The sequence below is a fragment of the Diachasma alloeum genome, unplaced genomic scaffold, assembly GCF_001412515.2.
Source record: "Diachasma alloeum isolate Michigan unplaced genomic scaffold, Dall2.0 Dall_scaffold_00178, whole genome shotgun sequence".
NCBI lineage: Eukaryota > Metazoa > Arthropoda > Insecta > Hymenoptera > Braconidae > Diachasma > Diachasma alloeum.
This window is the reverse complement of record NW_021680344.1, coordinates 1,975,824-1,997,946: the sequence shown is the minus strand read 5'-3', so window position 1 is coordinate 1,997,946 and position 22,123 is coordinate 1,975,824. Positions and strand designations below refer to the sequence as shown.

The 22,123-nt window shown below is 37.6% G+C and overlaps 3 pseudogenes; all 3 read left to right on the top strand.

Annotated features, from left to right (window-relative positions):
* The first annotated feature begins 411 nt into the window (after positions 1 to 411).
* Positions 412 to 2,108, top strand: LOC107038330 (annotated as a pseudogene).
* A 1,466-nt stretch (positions 2,109 to 3,574) lies between these two features.
* LOC107040450 lies at positions 3,575 to 5,367 on the top strand (annotated as a pseudogene).
* Positions 5,368 to 6,222: 855 nt separating this feature from the next.
* LOC107038324 lies at positions 6,223 to 8,052 on the top strand (annotated as a pseudogene).
* Positions 8,053 to 22,123: the final 14,071 nt, after the last annotated feature.

Genomic DNA, 22,123 nt, shown 5'->3' with positions numbered 1-22,123 from the left:
TTCAAATGTTTTTCAACAGTTCAATGTCGAGTTTTAATTTCAGACCGGCAAATTGTAAATAATAAAAGCATTAAAAAATAACTACAAAAGTAGTAAAGCATTTCACTCAAGAAAAAATGGCCAAAGTACTTGGATATCCTTAATAAAGTCATTTATTATCTAATAGATCCATACTTTACAATACATAGTCATAATCATTTATTTCATAATGCCATGCGTTTTTCCAATGCAGTAAAATTTTTCGAGGAAGCTGAAATCAAGTGGCATAGGAAAATGCATTATCTCCCTGATAATGATATCATATAAGAAACATTATGATTCCGCAATGGATTACTACCATACTTCTTTCTAATCCAGATAACCTTCCGTTAAATTTCGATTTCCATCTGTAGAATTTTAGTGCTCATCTAAATGTTTAGGGGTTCGATACTCCTGTGTCTCGTCTCTCAGATGCTCCTCTGCTATGGAGCGTCGAATACATTGGAGGAGTGGTGGAGGGACTCTTCCATCTACCAAATTTATCCGCGGAGTTTCAAGGACAGCAATGGAGATGGAAGTGAAGATCTGAACGGGATCACGAGTAAATTGGAGCACCTAGCTGACATCGGTGTCAGTGCTTTATGGATATCTCCTATTTACACGAGTCCAATGGTGGATTTTGGGTATGACATCGCCAATTTTACTGACATAGATCCAGTCTTCGGGAACTTAACGGATTTCGCGAAACTCGTGGCAAAAGCTAAGGTTTTAGGTGTCAAAGTGCTTCTCGATTTCGTTCCAAATCACAGCTCTGATGAGCATCCATAGTTTCTGAAGAGTGTCCAGAGAATCAAACCCTACGATGGGTACTACATTTGGAAGGATGCAAAGATGGTCAATGGAACTAGAAAACCACCAAACAATTGGTTAAGCATCGGTCAAGGATCCGCTTGGCAGTTGAACAAGCAACGTAAGCAGTATTATCTCCGCCAGTTCGCAGTTGGACACCCAGATCTCAACTACCGAAGCCCCGCACTCTGCGGTGAGATGAAGAATGTTTTGAGATTTTGGCTGAAGTTGGGACTAGATGAATTTAGGATTGACACAATTCCAAATTTAGTGGAAGACAATCGATTTCTGGATAAACCGAGAGGTCCCAATACGGGTCTACCAGAAACAGATGCGGATACACTTCAATACATCTACACAGTGAATCAGAATGAGATGTACGACGTACTGCAGACCTGGAGGGATGTGCTTGATGAGACCAATGGAACGAAAAAACTCTTCTTGACAGAAGCTTACACCGACCTTCAGTATTTGGTGTAATTTACGCGTACAGCTCCAATATTCCTTTCAACTTCATGTTCATGGGTGACTTGAACAACCGTTCATCAACAGTGGACTTTAAACGTGGGATGGACAAGTATCTGAATGCCATATCACTAGGTAAGACACCTAATTGGGTAGTGGGTAATCACGATCAGAACCGAATATCATGGAGATTCGGAGTCAGACGGTCAGACTGGTTATCGATGATAGTTGCAGTGTTACCTGGTGTTGCTGTCATCTACAATGCCGATGAGATCGGCATGGAGAATCGACCAATGTCGTATGCAGAAACAGTGGACCCCGCAGGATGCAACGTCGGACCTGACAGGTACACAATCTACTCGAGTGATAGGGTACGAAGTCCATTCCAATGGGACAATACCACTGGATTCTCAACCAGCAACAAAACTTGGTTGCCAGTTCATTCCAATTACACGACTCTGAATCTCCAGGCCCAGAAGAGAGTGCCACATTCGCACTACTACATCTTCAAGAAATTGGTGCAATTGAAGAAGAATCAAATAGTGAAGGAGGGATCAACTGAGATCATCATTATGCACAGCGTGCCGGGGGTCGTTAGGCGATTACCAGGGCGCAATCCAATTGTTTTTTTAATTAGTCTGGACATTGGCAATACGGTGATGGACGTATCCGCATGGATAAACATCCTGGACAGGATGACTATGTACACCGCTGATGCTGGCTCGGGAATTACGGCCGGTTCGTCCGTCAACCTGACCCGCTTCAACATCCGCATCAATAATTTTAGTTTAAACAAATCGACCGTATTTCATTAAATATGCCATTCCATTTCCCATTTCCACGAATGATTATGTACTATGGAGTTCAATAAAGTATGCAAATTTTCGGAGATTTGTCTTGACGATATTTACTGGACTGTAATAATTTTCGTAATTAAATTCGAGGGGAAGGCACAGAAAGGCGCCATCGCCTCTACTGTAAGTGATGAATCTAAATATTTCAACTTGAGGGAGCGAAAATACTTCCACGAGAAAAAGAGAGCAGAAGCTTTAGTTTCTCTGTTGGTACGAATTAATGTTTTAGAAGAATTTTCTGTCTCAAGAGTGTACGAACTTTGCTCTACCCTCGATCAATTATGGCTGAATGCACATTTGAGGACTGGCCTCCCTTGCCTTGTATATCTCGACGGACCATTTTCACTCTAGAAACTGTTTCAACGCATACTGAAATGTATAAGGAAGTTTCTCTCTCTTCATTTTATTTCTAACTACAGCGAACCAGTGAAAAAGTAATGACTGAAAATACCTTTTCATTCATTTGTGAGGCGATTCCTTTTCTTCACTCCAATTTTAAATGTATTGAAATTTCATCAACTCATAAATTCATTATTATAATGAATAATACATAGGAAGAGAAATTCTATCAATGATAAAGGTGAATGATGAGTAAAAAATGAATGAATAATTTAGAATTTCTGATCAATTCAGGAGAATTTTTTTTGAAACAATCTAGTGCTGTTAAGGTACAGTTTCTAGGCATTTTTGATCAGATTTTCGGCGTTTTCTGCGAATGCTATGTGAATGCTATGTCGAACATATCGGGAGAAAGTATTTCCTCCTGAGTTTCCGGTATAAGACGATTCTTTCCGATTTTCAATTTCTTTCACTCTTTTCACACTTTCAGTCACGTTTTTGTGTTCACCCGTCCGCCACACTACTGGTAAGTTACGACAAAGGACGTTAGAGGCGCTGTACGTTTCGTTTCGCGGAGCGTAGGTAAGCACCTACTTTTATCGCCGTATGACATAAATCAATATAAATTTATCCTGTTCAAAACAAATTTGGTACAACCCAAAATGATAATCGAGTTTTTATGTTTAAATTTTGAGATTTGATTGTTTTAAGCATGGATTGCGCATAAATATTTTTTTTTCAGTGAAACTCAGTAAAATTATTTGTAACTTAGAAGTATCGACAACTTCAGTAAAATCACAGAATAAACAGATCTCTTTTTAAGGGGTGTGTCCGGTTGGAGGAGTTAATGGCAGTATGTCACTTATAAGTAAGCGATTACGGGGAGTTAGCATCCATCCCCTCTCCTCCCAACGAGTTCTCGCCGCAACATTAGTTATCTGTTGACATCATGCCATAATATATGTTTTCAATAGCGTAAATGCTTCAGATTATCAGTACGATAATGGCTGTATCATAAAAAGCGCGGATGTTGATACCGTCGATAGCAGTAATTATTCTTTTCAATTGAGATAAACACCAGTTAAAAGTCGACTCTCACTGGTGAAGTGCCAGTGCACAGCAAAATGTTGCGGGGTTCGATAGTTGTGTGTCTGTTCTCTCAAGTATTGCTTTGCTATGGAGCGCCGAACAAGTCGGAGGAGTGGTGGAGGGACAGCTTCATCTATCAAGTCTATCCCAGGAGCTTCAAAGACAGCAACGGCGATGGAGTTGGAGATTTGAACGGTATTGCAAGTAAATTGGAGCACCTGGCTGATATCGGCATCAGTGGATTATGGATTTCCCCGATCTATACGAGTCCGATGGTTGACTTTGGGTATGATATTGCTAATTTTACAGAAATTGATCCCATTTTCGGAAACTTAACTGATTTTGTTAAGCTTGTTGCGAAGGCAAAGAGCTTAGGTCTCAAATTGCTCCTCGACTTTGTTCCGAATCATACCTCTGATAAGCATGTCTGGTTTTTGAAGAGTATTCAAAGAATCAAACCCTACGATCAGTACTACATTTGGAAAGATGCAAAGATGGTGAATGGAACTAGGAAGCCACCAAATAACTGGCTCAGTAGTTTCCAAGGTTCCGCTTGGCAGTGGAACGACCAACGTAAGCAGTATTATCTCCATCAGTTCGCAGTTGGACAGCCAGATCTCAACTACCGAGACCCCGAACTCTGCGACGACATGAAGAATGTCCTAAGATTTTGGCTAAAGCTTGGTCTAGACGGATTCAGGATTGACACCATTCCAAGTTTAGTGGAGGACAACAGATTTTTGGATGAACCAAGAAAACCCAATACGGGATTACCAGACACAGATCCAAATACACTTGAACACATCTACACATATAATCAGAATGAGACATACGACGTGTTGAAGACATGGAGGGATGTGCTTGATGGGACCAATGGAACGAAAAAACTCTTCTTGACAGAAGCTTACACCGACCTACATCACTTGGTGAAATTCTACGCATACGGATCCAATATACCTTTTAACTTCATGTACATGGGTGACCTGAACAACCGTTCAACAGCATTGGACTTTAAACGTACGATGGACAAGTATCTGAATGCCATACCACCAGGTGAGATACCTAATTGGGTAGTGGGTAATCACGATCAGAACCGAATATCATGGAGATTCGGAGTCAGACGGTCAGACTGGTTATCGATGATAGCTGCAGTATTACCTGGTGTTGGTGTCATCTACAATGGCGATGAGATTGGCATGGAAAATCGACCAATGTCATATGCAGAGACAGTGGACCCCGCTGGATGCAACGCCGGACCTGACAGGTACACAACCTACTCGAGGGATCCGGCACGAAGTCCATTCCAATGGGACAATACCACTAGCGCTGGATTCTCAACCGGCAACAAAACTTGGTTGCCAGTCCACTCCAATTACAAGACTCTAAATCTCCAGGCCCAGAAGAGCGTGCCAAATTCCCACTACAACATCTTCAAGAAATTGGTACAATTGAAAAAGAATCCGATAGTCAAGGATGGCTCAACCCAAATCATCGTGGTCCAAAATGTGCTCGGGGTTGTTAGACGATTACCGGGGCGGAAGCCGATTGTTCTTCTTCTCAGCTTCCATCTCGGCAATATGACCGCTGACTTCTCTGCATGGATGAATATCCCGGATGTTATGACTGTATACACCGCGGACGCTGCATCCGGAATCACAGCTGGTTCCTCCATCAACATGACCCGCTTCACAATCCCCGGTTCTGCATCAATAATTTTGGTTTAACCTTACTAAATGTATTTCGCTGATCGTACATACGATGTATTCCAATAAATTGAAGAAATATTCAGAGACAACTCTTCATCTATAATACCCCAAGGTCTTCAAAATTTTTAATCATTTTTTAACAGTTGTGGGGGGGGGGGCGCTGGAGAAGGGACAAGTTAAAGAGATCAAAATCTCGAGTATACAGCGCTAGGGATTTCCCTGCAAACATCATCCCAACTGTTGCTGCACAGAAAAGTGGAGCGATGTATCCGATGGATTCCGAAAGAGATGTATTTTACACGCAAGTTCTAGAAAGCATAAATAAAATAAAATGCTTCAGGCAAATATAACTCGGACTAGAAACTATCCTAACCTAGAGTTGTCATGAACGATAATCACTATACAGCTAAATTACCAGTTTCCAAGTGTCATTGACCTCCAATTGTATTTTCTTGATTGCTTTGATGTTTCTGGCTCATGCAGGCTCTCTCATCACACTCACACAATTAGACATCACACTCTCGTAATTGCTGCCTAACGTAATTATTCGTCTCCATATCTCCACATTCTGTTTATCGTTCCATTCAAGTATTTTCAGGTATTGAAGGGAGATTGCTAATGAATGTAGTTTTCTAGACGGAGAGAATAAAAGAAGCAAATGAGCTACTGTTAAGGGTCAGTCTATCTCTCTTGTATCGCCGTTTGAGTCAGTTAATTATTTATCTGTTGACATAATTCCGTAACACTTTTTTTCACGAGCAAAATTTTCCCACGATTCCACAGAAAATGAAACAAATAACGACTGATATTATCAGCGCGATAATGAGAAGCTCGGAATGTCGCGTTGTTGACACTGTTGATTGCAATATTTCTTTTTGTCAAATGAGATAAATATCTGTCAGAAGTCAATTATCTCAGCTAGGATGTCAGTGCCTCATAAGATGTTGTGGGCGTCGGTACTGTTGTTCCTAGTTTCTTTAGTGTCATGCTGCTATGGAGCACCGAATCAGTCGGAAGAGTGGTGGAAGGACAGCTTTATCTATCAAGTATACCCCAGGAGCTTCAAAGACGGCAATGGAGATGGTATTGGTGATTTGAACGGGATTGCAAGTAAATTGGAGCATTTGGCTGATATCGGTGTCAGTGGATTATGGATTTCGCCAATCTATACGAGTCTGATGGTTGATTTTGGGTATGATATTGCCAATTTTATGGAAATTAGTCCGACTTTCGGGAATATGAGTGATTTTTTGAAGCTGCTTGTCAAAGCAAAAAGTTTGGATCTCAAAGTGCTTCTTGACTTTGTTCCAAATCATACCTCTGATAAGCATGTTTGGTTTTTGAAAAGTATTCGAAGGATTAAACCATACGATCAGTACTACGTTTGGATGTATCCAAAAATTGTCAATGGAACTAGACAGCCACCAAATAGTTGGATTAGTGACTTCCAAGGATCTGCTTGGCAGTGGAACAACCAGCGTAAGCAGTATTATCTCTATCATTTCGGAGTTGGACAGCCAGATCTCAACTACCGAGACCCCGCACTCTGCGAGGAGATGAAGAATATCCTGAGATTCTAGCTGAAGCTTGGACTAGATGGATTCAGGATTGACACCATTCCAAGTTTAGTGGAGGACAACAGATTTTTCGATGAACCAAGGAAACCCAATACGGGATTGCCAGACACGGATGCAAATACACTTGAACACATCTAAACATATAATTAGAATGAGACGTACGACGTGTTGAAGACCTGGAGGGAGGTGCTTGATGAGACTAATGGAACGAAAAAACTCTTCTTGACAGAAGCTTACAGCGACCTGCAGCATTTGATAAAATTCTACGCGTACGGCTCCAATGTTCCTTTCAACTTCATGTACATGGGTGAGTTGAACAACCGTTCAACAGTATTGGACTTTGAACGTGCGATGGATAAGTAGCTGAATGCCATACCACCAGGTAAGACATCTAATTCAGTAGTGGGTAATCACGATCGGAACCGCATATCATGGAGATTCGGCGTCAGACGGTCAGACTGGTTATCCATGATAGCTGCAGTGTTACATGGTGTTGGGGGCATCTACAATGGCGATGAAATCGGCATGGAGAATCGACCAATGTCGTATGCAGAGACAGTAGACGCCGCTGGATGCAACGCCGGACCTGACAGGTACACAATCTACTCGAGGGATCCGGCACGAACTCCATTCCAATGGGACAATACCACTAGCGCTGGATTCTCAACCAGCAACAAAACTTGGTTACCAGTTCACTCCAATTATAAGACTCTAAATCTTCAGGCCCAGAAGAGAGTGCCCAATTCCCACTATAACATCTTCAAAAAATGGGTGCAATTGAAGAAGAATCCCATAATCAAGGATGGCTTAACCCAAATCATCGTGGTCCAAAATTTGCTCGGGGTTGTTAGACGATTACCAGGGCGGAATCCGGTTGTTCTTCTCATTAGTTTCAATCTCGATACTATGACTACTGACTTCTCCGCATGGATGAATATCCCGAATATTATAACTGCATACACCGTGGATTCTGGCTCCGGAATCACAGCCGGCTCCTCCATAAACCTGACCCACTTCACAATCCCCGGTTCTGCATCGATAATTTTGGTTTAAGCTAACATCTGTATGTGAATTCTATTGACCGTCCACAGGATACTCTTGTCCGGTTAAATTACCAGTAGCCAATGATTATCCTATGTATTCAAATAAATTACGCAGACAATCCGAGATAATCCCTCATCTCAACAACAACACTGTGATAATTATCACCACTGAATTAATTGAAAGTACATCCAAAAATTATCAGTTACTTCCATGACAAACGAGTTCAATCACTCCATCACGAGCCAACAGAAATACTTGTGAAAGAGAAAATGGGGAAGTCTGCAGTCTCAGTGTTTGTACAGATAGACGTTTCAACAGGAGAGAAGGAAACTCCCCGTTTTCGAGGTATACGAGCCGTGCTCCGCTCTAACGCCGACCAATCACGCTAAGTGCACATCCTTCAACTGTTCTCACTTGCTCCTGTCTATCGGCGAAACGTGCAAGTAAACGTCTGTGCAATTTTTTTCCGAGAGGTTTCTATCACAAGGTTCGTTGCGTATTCGATTGCCCGCTTTTTCTCCGGCCATTTCTCTCTCATTTTTCTATTTCATGTTGAGAATACGTTTGCAGGTATTTGTTCGAATTGTTCAACAAGAACATTTATATTCGGGGCTGATGAATAATAACTCATCATTTAAATTGAGGATATCCAAGTACTTTGGCAATTTTTTAGGTAATTCGCTAATAAATGGGTGGACTTAATTTTTTTTCAAATGTAGGTATTATTGAGCCTCATCCATCGCCATTAATTAAATTTTAATTCCTCGATTAGCTTTTTAAATTTTTGAATCTTTTCAAAAATCGGTTGTCTCATGATAACTAAAAAAAATGTTCTGCATTCATTGAACGATGGCTTGAAAAATTCATTTGGATGTTCTTTTGACGGAATTCGAAAATGAAGGCGATAGCAATAATCGTTATTTTGATTTATTTGAAACTTTGAAAAAAAAAATAGTTTTTTTGGAAAATCAGGATTCGGGGATATCTTTGAATATCATGCTTCAAATGAATACAATCATAGCTTAAAATATTTGTTTTAATGCCATTAAGTTGAAGTTAACAGATGATTACGATAGCTATACTGGTTGGGTTGATTTTTTTTTTTTTTTTTTTTTTCGTGATTTTTAACTCGATGGTTTAAAGTGCTGGTGGTGTTTGAATGGTAAACAGTGCTGGGGAAATTATTATTTCTGGATATATGTGCATCATGTGGATAACATCAATATCATCGCTCAAATGGATACAGTGTTGGAATGCAGTGAATTGGATTANTTGATTTTTATCATGATTGTTGAAAATTTCGAATTTTTCATGAATATCCCTGAAAGTGAGCTTTCTAATGGTTTCTTCAAATGTGATGTTTCAAATTTATTCAAGAGTATAAATAAAATTTTTCTATTAACATTTTATCGAAGAACTGAGGGGAGAGATAGAACCCTAAAAAAGACAATCGGTTGTGCAGAAGAAGGAGATAATAAGAATAATGATGATGATAACATTCAACCAATTTGAAAATCTGACAAAATTAGTTAAAAAGGAATCTTATTCAATTTAATAAAATAAAATAAACAATGAATTATACATGATAGACAGAAATGATGTGCAAAACAACTATACGGAAGCATAGTGCTAATTTATTAGTAAAAAAAACTATACAATATGCAATACAAGAGCAAATTCCCATTTGTTCCTCCGGTGAAACGCTTTTCTACTTTTGTAGTCTAACTTTTAAATCTTACAATGATTTTATGGTTATTTTATTATTAGTCTGTCTTCCGTCTGACGTCTGAAATTAAGATGGACGTCAAAAACATTGTCTTTGCAGTATTTTCATCAATAATTTTCCTCTTCCTCGTCATAATGAGGTTCAATGATGAATCTGTTCATCCTCGACATAATAAATCTCTGAATTATCGTCATTTAGCCAATGAACGCCACCACATAATCATAAGTCCTGAGTATCCATTATCTCATTGGACTATTCGGCCGATTAGATTACATCCTTGATATAAATCGAATCAAGCGAAGGTAACTGACGCGAAAATCATCCGATTACTAATTATATCACCCCTCGCCCCCTCTTCGGCCTGGAAATAGAAGTTCGCCAACAACATCCCCTTCTCCGTCGACTTGTTTTTTCTTTTCTCTGTTCTCCTGCCGGTGGCTGAGGGTGAAGTACTGGAAGTGAACTGTCAAAGGGAGCATCGGCAATATGCTTGCGGGGGAAATAAGTGGCCCTGGCAACTGCTCCTAAGATATACCCGGAAAGAAAAAAAATTGAAGTGAGTATAAAATATACTTGAATAAAGTATATTTTATACTCGAATGGGGGATGAGTGTTTCAATTCGAGGATGATTATGTCATATCAGCCCGGGTTGCCCCAAGCCCTCTCATGTGTAATATAAGGATCAGACTATAAGTGTGAGAATATGAGGGTCAAAAAGTGGAGTTGAAAAAATGAGGGTCGGAATATTAGAGTCAAAAACTGAGGGCCTGAATGTAAAAGTGAAGGAATGAGGGTCAGAATGTAAGGGTTAAAAAAAGAGGGTCAGAATATTAGGATAAAAAAATTAGGGTCAGAATATAAAAGTAAAAAAAATGGGTGTCAGGCAATGAGAGTCATATAAGTGCTAAAAACGGTGATCAAGTATAATATTTGACTTATATTTAAACCTTCATTGCCTGACACCCATTTTTTTTACTTTCATATTCTGACCCTAATGTTTTCACCCTCATTTTTTAACCTCCACTTTTTGATCCTTATACACTGACAAAAAACATTATTTTTGCCAAATATTCATTTACTTGGAAGAAGCATTTATTTTTTAAAAATCATTTTTCCAATCGAGTCATTCCCAGGCGAGCCTGATTAGGTTTCAATTGTTTAAATCATGTTGCTCTAGAGGATGACTATGTTGCACATGATTGTGAATGAATCTCTCCAATGATTATTCATTTTTCCTAAATTTCTTATTTTCTACAGGGAAGAATTTTGATTAATTTTTTAATGGTTATAATCATTGAGGGAGTTCCCTCAAGATCATAACTAACATGATCATCTTCTAGAGCCATATAATTGTCATAATTCAAACCTAAAGAGAATTGCGTGGAAATGATTCGGCTGGAGAAATACGGTATTGAAAAAATAAATACTTCTCTCAAGTAAATGAATATCCCTCCTGAACTGGCTAGATCTCTTACGTCTCACTTGCACTGCAGTGGCGCCCTATAGGTTGAGTAGTTGGCGGCGGCGCGCCGTTCTACGCGCCAGTTCAGGAGGGATATTTGGCAAAAATAATTTTTTTTCTCAGTGTATTCGGACCCTAAAGGTCTGATCCTTATATTCAACTTGAGAGAGCTTGCTACACGGACAGAAATTTTGGATAAAAATTATCCTATCGTTCTATAAAAGTGTATTATGAGTCATCGTTTCCTCATTTCTATCCCGAAATTTAGTAAAAATTAATATATGATGATCGAATTTTATTCTACGTTAGAGAAATTTATTATCCTCACGCATAATAAATTTTACCCTTCCAGCCCAATAATTTTTATATAGATAACAACGAAAATTCTAGAACGATTGGTAAATTTTACCCTACCGATACAGTAATTCTTACTCTATCGGCACGGTAATTTTTATTTTTATCAGGATAAAATTTCTCTAACGTAGAATAAAATTTGATCATCATTTATTAATTTTTACTAAATTTCGGGATAGAACTGAGGAAACAATGAATCATGATACACTTTTATGGAACGGTACGATAATTTTCATCAAAAATTTTTCTCCGTGTACAACCCGGCCTTAATACAAAGGAATCATCTTTGAAATGAAACACCCATCCCCTAATTAAGTATGAAATATACTTGAATCAAGTATATTTCATACTTCATTCACCAGGTTTGATTCGAAAAGTTTCTCGTACCGATAAATTTTTATTTCTCCACGTGAACGAAATAACTACATCCACCAAACAGCAACATTTACATAAATAAGTAAATAAAATCCGCACGCCTAGGTGTAAATACTTCGGTAATCAATCTCTATTTATTCAGTCAGAATGAAAGGATTACATTCATCAACATGAGCATCGTCACGTGCTGGTAGAGCACCTCCCATCTAGCACGGGCCATCAAGCTGTCGAAATATTGTGTAGAGTGCAAATATTGTGTTACCTAATTGTGCATACTATGCATCACGATTTGTACGCCACCCACTGAAAATGTACGGAAGGGACGAAAAGAAAATGGACGTGACAAAAGGGCGACGAGAGCGTTGCACTTGGAAATTTCAACAATTATCGGTGAAACTAATGTACCACTGGTTCCCTCTCTTTGCCTTGATCATGTTGACCCGCATTGTAGATTTTACGCATCGGTAGAATTCAATTATCAATGAATAATTTAGAGAGAATATCAAGTGATGCTGGTGTTGACACGGGGAAAATTGAAATTCGCTTATGTTGGGTATTTACATTGTTGGAATGTGGAAACATACGTAACGAGATAGCCGATCATTTTCAATAAAAATTGCTTAATATAATTTGGAGAATTCTGTGGACATGGAAATTTTGTGGTAAAATGGCATTTTGTTTCATTCAGAAGTTCGATGATTTTTTTAAAGTACACTGATAGAAAAGCTGGCACGATTTAGTTGTTGAGTTAAAAATAACTTGCCTCAGGATATTCTAAAATTTGGTTTATTATTGTTTTGAAACGAAAAACATGATATTTAGTGGATCAAGTATCTGCATAAACCTGGTTAAAGTATATTTTATACTCGAATGGGGGATGAGTGTTTCAATTCGAGGATGATCATTTCGCATCAGCCCGGGTTGTACCAAGCACTCTCAAGTATAATATAAGGGTCAGACACTAAGTGTGAGAAGATAAGGGTCAAAATGTGGAGGTTAAAAAATGAGGGCCGGAATGTGAGAGTCAAAAACTGAGGGCCTGAATGTAGAGGTGAAGGACTGAGGGTCAGAATGTTAAGGTTAAAAAAAGAGGGTTAAAATATTAGAATAAAAACATTGGGGTGAAAATATAAAAGTAAAAAAAGTGGGTGTCAGGCAATGAAGGTCATATAAGGGTTAAAAACGGTGGTCAAGCATAATATATGACTTATATTCAGACGCTCATTGCCTGACACCCACTTTTTTTACTTTTATGTTCTGACCCTAATGTTTTGATCATAATATGCTGACCCTCATTTTTTAACCTCCACTTTTTGCCCCTTATATTCTGACATTTTGTGCCTGACTCTTATATTAAACTTAAGAGGGCTTGCAACAATCCGGTCCGATACAAAAGAATCATCGTCAAATTGAAATACACATCCCCCAATTGAGTATAAAATATATTTGAATCAATTTTTATTTGTTATTTTACTTGGCTTATCCGAAATGTTATTAATGTTATTATTATTTTTATTTGTGTTGTTATCCAGTACTATCACCTCGCGCCAAAGAGTGCCCCCAATAATTTTTCTGGAACATTTTTCTCAGTGCAAGACAACGTCATCGGCCTTAGTTAACTTTTTCGGTCGTTCGATTCCTCGAGTCCTACCAGGTATTCCATTAGATCCAATGCTAATGAACCCGTGCAATTCGCGAAAAAAGTTCAGGGAGGAGACAAAAACTGAAGTTGATCCGTGTCGGGAAGAGGTTAATTAAGTTGGTACAGACGGGGACGTCGGGCATTAGCCCTGATTTAATTGGATAATTTCCCATCGGAGTGCGAGCGGACTGGTTCAACCCGTGTTAATTCAATTATTCTCCTTTTTTTTTCAATTCCGTCTTAGCCGGAAGGAAATAACAAGTAAACCGGAAATCCAAGTTAATGATGTCGACGACAAAACAAGCACGAACGTTCAATTGGATCTACACTGCACTAGAAAAACTAGTGGCTGAACTTAAGACGTCTTTTTCAAGAAATCAATCAAAAGATAATTGAATACAATTCTATGAAACACGAATAAAAGAATCATAATTGTCCAAATCATTCAGCTCAGAGGAAAAGAGAATAATTCTACTTTCTTAATATTGCGTTTATTAAGGCTTTCCTCGGACAAAGTTGATTAGACTTAATAGTTAGAATTAGGATTATCTCAACATTTGGACGTTAAGGATAGGAGAATCTATGTAAAGGCAACATAGTGGAAATGATGATCGATTTTTTCACTTTGAACAAATAATATTAATATCCAAGTACAAAATTTCTGATGTGAATAAAAAGAAGCTGTGACTCCCTATTCCAAATGAAGTTTTAATATTTAAGGATGTTTAATCTTTCAAGTGGACAACTCAGTTGGAAAGAAAAATAAAATTGACTAAATAAATCATTCGTATTACAAATTATTTTTCTCATCAAATTAGAAGTGTTGTGGCATACTTTTCTGGTGTCAAGAACAATAATTAAAGGAAGTGTTCATAAATAATAGAGGACTTGTGACTGTGGTGGTAACAGTCGAATTTTGATCGGGCAATATTGCACGCTTCGCCTAGTAGTAGGGTTGTAACACTAAGATGAATGTTTGTGAGTGTTATACGTGTTCATATACTTCCAGCACTGAATTATCGTTACCAACTTTACCGACCTCGATCACCTGTTGTGCGGTGTTGTCGCGTTGCTCGACTCGTAATGGCGGTCAAATTTTTTTAGAGGAATTCGAAAATCAATCGAAGATATCACGTCTATAGGGCCCGGTCCCCTACTTCTTCTCGCCGGCGATAGATTCTCCATAGTCTAAAGTATAATGAATAGCTTGTGGTTTTTATTCAATATTTTGAGTGTCTAACCTATGCAACATCTCGATCAAAGTTCACACGGTCACGTTTCTTCCCTAAGCGTAATGTTATAAGAAATGATTTTCAGAAATTAATTTCTCACTAGGATGCCTCGATGGAAGGCTTAAGATTATTACTAACGTCTGGCTCAAATATGAATCTGACATAAGCGGCAATATCAAAATTATGGTGAATAATGTGGGTTTTGGCGAAACATCTTTAATTTGGTGCTGAAAACACGAGATGACAATATTCTAAGCACGGAATTATATTGATGAGATTCACAACAGATGGATGGAATAATTACTGTGTGAACAACCTAAAATTGATAACAGTGTGGACATGTACTTTTACCAGAGTATCAATAAACATTGGATTCCAGATATTCACACTCTAAAGTGTGGTCCAGAATGAATTGAATTGTAATTATGACTAAAATCTTATTCGGTGAGCATAGGAATTAGAACATGGGCAAATCATTTATTGTAATACGAAAATTTAACAGCTGATAAATTGAAACATATGATTCTCATCGGTCGTATTACTTCTTGCAATCAGAATGATGATAAACAATTAATTGAAAAAGGTAATATCGCAATTAAATTTGATTGGCAGAGTGAATTTTCTTTCTCATTGGAGGGTAATGTTTGCCTGGATTTTTTAAGAAAAACTCGTATTTTTTCTCAGTCTGGACTTTGTGCGCCGACCCTCAGGGAACCCTCCAATCCCTTTCACTTTGTTCATGTCAGAGTTCCGCCGCAAATCAGGCACCGATAAAATGGTAATAGCAACGTCGACGTGAGCAATCGTGACTCGGCTGTTGGCTTTTAGCCTCTTTATTGAACCCGCTTCCACTTTTTTCTCAGGTACAGGGAGCTTCAAAGAGTGGGCTACTGGAAAAAATATTGGAAGCAGTTGACAGTTGACTCTACCCTCATTATTGAGAGGCAGGGCGATGATACTTACCTCGTTCATTAGCGTGTATCATTTTAATTGGATCGAAATGGAGTAACTCGGTAATTAGGAGATACGAGGTGAGAAGTTAACGGCGAAATTATGAACCCGGAGAAAATTGAGGTAATTCATCGGGTTAGTCATGATGGAATCATTTTCATTCTCTGGACGTGGGGTTTGCTCGTAAATTTGTGAATTTATGAGTTGATAGTTGGATTTTGGATCCATAGTAATGAACAATCGTTGAATGCATTCGATTCCATTGGATTTTGTGCATGTTTTATCACAAATTCATGGTGCATTGCACCCAGAAAAAGGCTGTGTTCATATCAAATGAATTTTCTCTCAATAGAATGAATTTATGTTTGAAGCGCTCGTAATAGAGCTTCATGCGTGACATATTTCATAGAAAACTCCAGTAAATTTACTAGAAAATTAGGTTGGATTTAGTGATGCCGTCGAGACTAGTTTTTGTCTGATGTGATGAATTATTTAAATTATTTTGAAGAGATCATCACGGTCTGGAAAAACATCGAAAGTTTTGGAATCGTCGCAATCTCGAAAGACATTGGATCGGTACATATCGTCACAATTCCGGGAGGATTTATCTTGCCTGGATCTCGAGATTTTCAGCTTTTCAAGTTTACGAGACGAGACGAGACAGATATAGAGACAAACATTTGAAAAACAGAAAATACTGAAATTCAGACGTGATGGATTCTTCAAAGTTCGTGACGAGATGCACCGATCCAATGGCGTTGGATGAAATCACAAATGACCAAATGACCAAAAATTCTCCATCCCCCAATGATTCTCTCAGCTCCTTAACGTAATTACCTTGCTCTTTTGCGATAAATGTGTGAAACAAAAGTGCAATCACCTTTTCACAAAAATCATCAGTGAATTCGTCACAGTTACTAGCGAGCTACGAGGCTTTGAAACCCACTGCTTACCCACAATTGTGTCAATATCATTCTCTACCAGTCTGTTTTTCATAAAGTAGTGTAACATTTCGAAACTTAGACAATGTTCATATGTTCTTAAATAACATTCAGGAGTTGCGTCGTAACAAATCATGAAGTCAATGCAATTACTGTAATGGTCCAATGGATAACGTGTGTCACTTGTCAAAGTTTTCAAGTTCAAACCTATAGACATTGAACAAAGTAGATAGAGAGTAATACCTTCATGCACAACTATTCTAGCTTCATAGAAATTATTAATTGATAACATACCAAGCATCATTAGTTCGATACTTTGGTGCATTGTGCAAACACACCGTATGTGTTCCACTTGAACCGGCAAGAACACAATGCTTCGGACGTAACATTGCGAATGATGAAAACCCAATTTTATCATTTAGATTGTAATCTTGAAAGAGTTGGAATAACTCTTTCAAATTACAAAGAATTAACCGTTTTTGATGGTAGATTTTGAGACCATCGCTAGTTTTTGTAGATACGCAATCTTTTTTCCCTGGTATAACACTGCTGAATCTGTCATCGTTATAAAAGTCCAATACTTTACTCGTGATTTCTTCAGGTAATTTGTGCCATAGAAAATGACAGAAAAACACGAGAGAAATTTAAAGTGAAACATTAAGCAAAAGTCCATTGAACAAAATAACCAACCTAGTCTAGAGTCCGNTCTGTCATCGTTATAAAACTCCAATACTTTACTCGTGATTTCTTCAGGTAATTTGTGCCATAGAAAATGACAGAAAAACACGAGAGAAATTTAAAGTGAAACATTAAGCAAAAGTCCATTGAACAAAATAACCAACCTAGTCTAGAGTCCGGGCTTGATAGAATCCCTTTCGCTTACACCAATGCTTTTGATTTGATTACCATGGACTCCAGGGCATCCATAGTTTCAGAAACTCTTTTCACGCTGCAATGTAAAGGTAATAGAGTCAGAAGTTGATATTTTTGTGATTTAAGGGTGCCTTCCTCATGAAATTTGTTCTTCTAACTATTCATATTCATTTGAAAATCAATTATATCACTCTGAGTTTCAAAAAGATTGAAGCAAGAGCCTGTCAACTGTTGCTTCAAATTAATTGAGATTTTTTCAATTTTTTTATCTATCGATTGGTTACTTTTCAGTTGTTTGAGGTAAATTGGAGACTCATTCAGTAGCTGTAACGATTGGTTAATGACTGGTAATCGAACATCAATTCCCAACTCTGAAGTGTTGGATTGCTGAGATAATAAATGACTAGAACAGGGAGCTGGAAGCAAAAATTAATGCAAAGAAATGAAATTGCATTCCCATGAGGAAAAAGTTCAGTGAACTTACTCAAGCTGCTTCCATCTGAAGGCTGTGAATCCATAAATTCGGGATCAATAACATTGTTCAACTCCATAGGATCTTGTTCTGCAGTAAAAATATTGTTAGATTCCTTGGTCGCGTCAGATTCTTCACTCAGTTGTTCTGTTGAGGCCTCAAAAGTGGGCTCACTACCGTTAGCAAAATTTTTGCGACAGTGATTGCATACTTTAGCACCGATTGCTAACCTCCATCTTCTCTGAACTGTTTCTGTGATTTTTCGTAAGACTTTGGTTTTTTTATGATTTATTAATTCAAATGGATTGCAACATCGATCAACGAAAGGCTTTCGCGGAGCCATACTCTAGCTTTATTTTAACCTTTTCAAGATATTGCAACTATTGGTCGATTTCAAAGCACTACTGTGAAAATGACAATGTCAACGTGAACGCCAATATCACAGAATAATTTACAAACACGCTATTTGCGAATATTTAGGCTCATTAGCTTTGGACATAGCCATAGTAAGCGCCATCTGATGAGCGAGAAAAAAACTGAAATTATGGAATTTTTTCGCGCGGGAATCTGAAAATATATTAAAACTGAAAATAATGACTTTTTATTTAAAAAATGACCGAAAATATGATATATAATTGGAGGCCTATTTTCCCCTTTGGTATCTCCTCGTTTGTCATCATTCCAAATGTACTTAATTTTTTTGAGAATTTTAAATAAGGTCGAACTTGAAAAAACATCAATTTTAGTAGGTTTTTTTTTTCAAATTTTGCATGTAATGAGGCGTAAAAAAAATATTCGTCTTATGGATTGAAATAGTCGATTAAAAACACACGTTTTAAAAAAAAACATCCCAATCGCTTCATTTTTGAGTGAGTTATGTAATTTCAAACGAAAATAAGGAAAAAAATCATAACTGCTGAGAGCATGCACCAAAAAATCTTTTAAAAAATCAGTGGTCATTTTGAGATGAATATATTCTGAGGAAAAAATATCGCGCATGTAGAATTATGTGAGGGTTTTACCCTCATTTATTTCACTTGGAATACCCCATATACATCTCATGTTGCACTGAGAATTTCATCAGTACCTTTTTCCAAACAGAATAATTATTGAGTTAATCAGAATAATTCCCAGAACAGGATGAAAATTTTCAATTGCTTCGCAAATGCCACTCCACGGTATTAAAAATCACGAAACTATTCCATTTCCCATTAAATATTCTCCCAATTAGTGGACTTCATATTGGAAGGAATCAAAAATTCAGTACCGAAATCAATCCGGAGTTAATGAACGTGACTAATTTGACTTTAATTACTCTTGATGAATCCATCAGTCTTTTTTCGATTGTCACAAGTGGATAAAAGTGAATTGTATCTCCGGATTCTCTGTAAATCCCCTCCCTACGGGTTTATGTCACCAACATTGTGGTCACAGACATTGTCTCAGTATTTGGCGAACACATTGTACGATGCTTATCCCATTACAATCTCTTTTATATTCCAGTGTGTCATATGAAATCACCACAGAGGGATATAACATGAAAAAATGGAGGAGAATGTGAAAACTGGTAGGAAAAAACTGTGTGACGTGGATAGTGAATTCTGTCGACGTTTCGTCCGCGTTTTTATAGTCGGAATAAACTCTTATGCCATTTCAAAGAGACGCTAGACTCTCTCTACTATCAAAAATGTGAGGGAAAAAGTTGGCGGAAATTTTTTCGGATGAAATTACTGCACTGTGTTCAAAATTTTTGCTAAAGTTTTTTTGTATCGAATATTGGGAATTTTTGTTAAATGAAATTTCCACTGCAATTTTTGGAAATTTCAATTTTTGTTTTCATAAAAAATTTCATTTATTTTCTAAGAATTTGATAATTGACAAAAGGCCGTAGATTTCAGTTTCATTATACTGTGGAAATTGATAAAAATCATGAAAATTTAGGCGAATTTGAAAAATGTTGGGTTTTCTTGTACTAAATATTCATGTAAGTTGCTAAATTTTCCTGTTACCTCCACTGAAAACTTTTAGATGTCTTTCATTTTATTTAAAACTTGAAATTCCATCGTTCATTCATTCTTCAGTTGTAAACTGAGACGTATCTCCCGTTTAAAAATAAGACATTTGATAGACGAGGTATTTCAAAAATGTGAGGAGGAAAGTTCTTGGGAATGTTATGTTATGGGAATTAACAAATATTTGGGATTTTTGTCAAATAAAATTTCCATTGCACTTTCAGGAAATTTCAATTTTAAAAAATCAAAGATTCCATTTATTTTCTAAAAATTTGATAATCGACAAAAACTCGTACATTTCAGTTCCATTATTCCGAAAAAATTTATAAAAATCATGAAAGGTCTGGAATTGAAACATACCGGGTTTTTTGGTTTTAAACATTCAGGTTCAATTAAAGAATTCAAACAAGTTGTGAAATTTTCCTGCTACTTCGACTGCAATTGTTTGATGCTCTTAATTTTACTCGAAACTTGAAATTTCATCATTCATTCATTCTTCAGTCTTAAACTGAGACATTTCTCCCGTTTAAAAACGAGAGATTTGATGAAATTACTTTTTTTGCCTCAAACTTTGGGAATTTTTGTTAAGTGAAACTTCCACGGCAATTTCAGAAAAAAAACTGTTGAAAAATGTTTGGCTGTCGTCAATTCTACCATTCGTTAATAGTTAACAAGAAATTAATAACTCTCAAGATAAATGAATGGTTCTATTAGTGTTTGGGGGCATACTGTCAATTTAAAACACTATTGTCCGCAGTGAAGTAAGTAAACAAGAATGTTTTTCTGTACCTGGGGATCGATGGTCTCACAGGGTGACCGATCCACTTGCACGTGGGTTGATGCTCTTGAATTTGTACGGCCCCATCACTTCATAAATTTATAACGGAATGGAAAAAAATGAACCTTAAATCTGATATTGTAAACTCAATGGGGATTAATTTCCACAAATTTTTCAATTTTTCTCGGATTACGGTCCGAGGGGATGTAAAATGAATTGAAAAATATTGTCATTGTAGAATCAGAAGGGCGTGTAAGCCATGAATGTTTTGCAATTAACCGAATGTGTCATTGCGACATTAACAAATACTGTATCTGTCTCAATTTCTTTCTGTCAACTAAATCATTCGTCAATTGTTAAAAAATATTTGGCCGCATTCAACTCTACCATTCGTGAATAGTTAACAATCAATAAATAAATCTCGTTCACGATAAATGAATAGTTCTATTACTGTTTAGGGGCGCAAACGTTCCTACAAAAGGAGCGAGAACGTCTGTCGATTTATAGACACTATTGTCCGCAGTGAAGTAAGTAAACAAAAATGTTTTTCTGTACCTGGGATCGATGGTCTCACAGGGTGATCGATCCACTTGCACGTGGGTTGATGCTGTTCAATTTATACGGTCCCATCACTTCATAAATTTAGAAAGGAATGAAAAAAAAATTAACATTGAATTCTATATTGTAAACACAATGGGGATCGATTTCCACAAATTTATCAATAAATTCGTCCACACTTTCCTTGACTATTTAGTATATTCCAATGTTTTCTAAATATGATCAAGAATTTTCAGAATATTAATTGAAATCAAATCCTGAAAACTGATGAGTCAATTTTAAGAAATAAGGGTCGTGAGGGCCAGGAGGGGGATTGGCATCCGAGGGGATGTAAAAAAATTCTAAAATCTTGTCATTGTAGGACCGACCGCAATGGTTGGGTGAGTTAGGTGTTGCTCCGACGAACATCCGAGTGCAGCTGCGTTTAACGCGGTTAGTACATGAATGGGTGACCGCATAGGAACACCTTCGCCCAAAAATTTCGGAAGGTAGGCACGGTGTAGTGGCCTAATGTGCCCCTCTAGTCAGTGTGACAGAAGGGCACATTGGGGCTCTGCACAATCGGCCGGCTGTACGACTGGGGTTTTTCATGGTTTCCCGTACAATTTTAGCCCGAATGGAGTACAGTTAAGAGTAAGACGGCCTATGGTAACGCAGATAAAAATTTGAAGAGAGAAGTGGGAGCGACAAGGCAAGCGAATGAGGAGCCTATAAAACCGTAATGGTAGTAGGAAAGAAATACGAATGAAAAAAAATATTGTCATTGTAGGATCAGAAGTGCGTGTAAACCATGAATGTTTTGCAATTAACCGAGTGTTTCACTGCGACGTTAACAAATAATGTA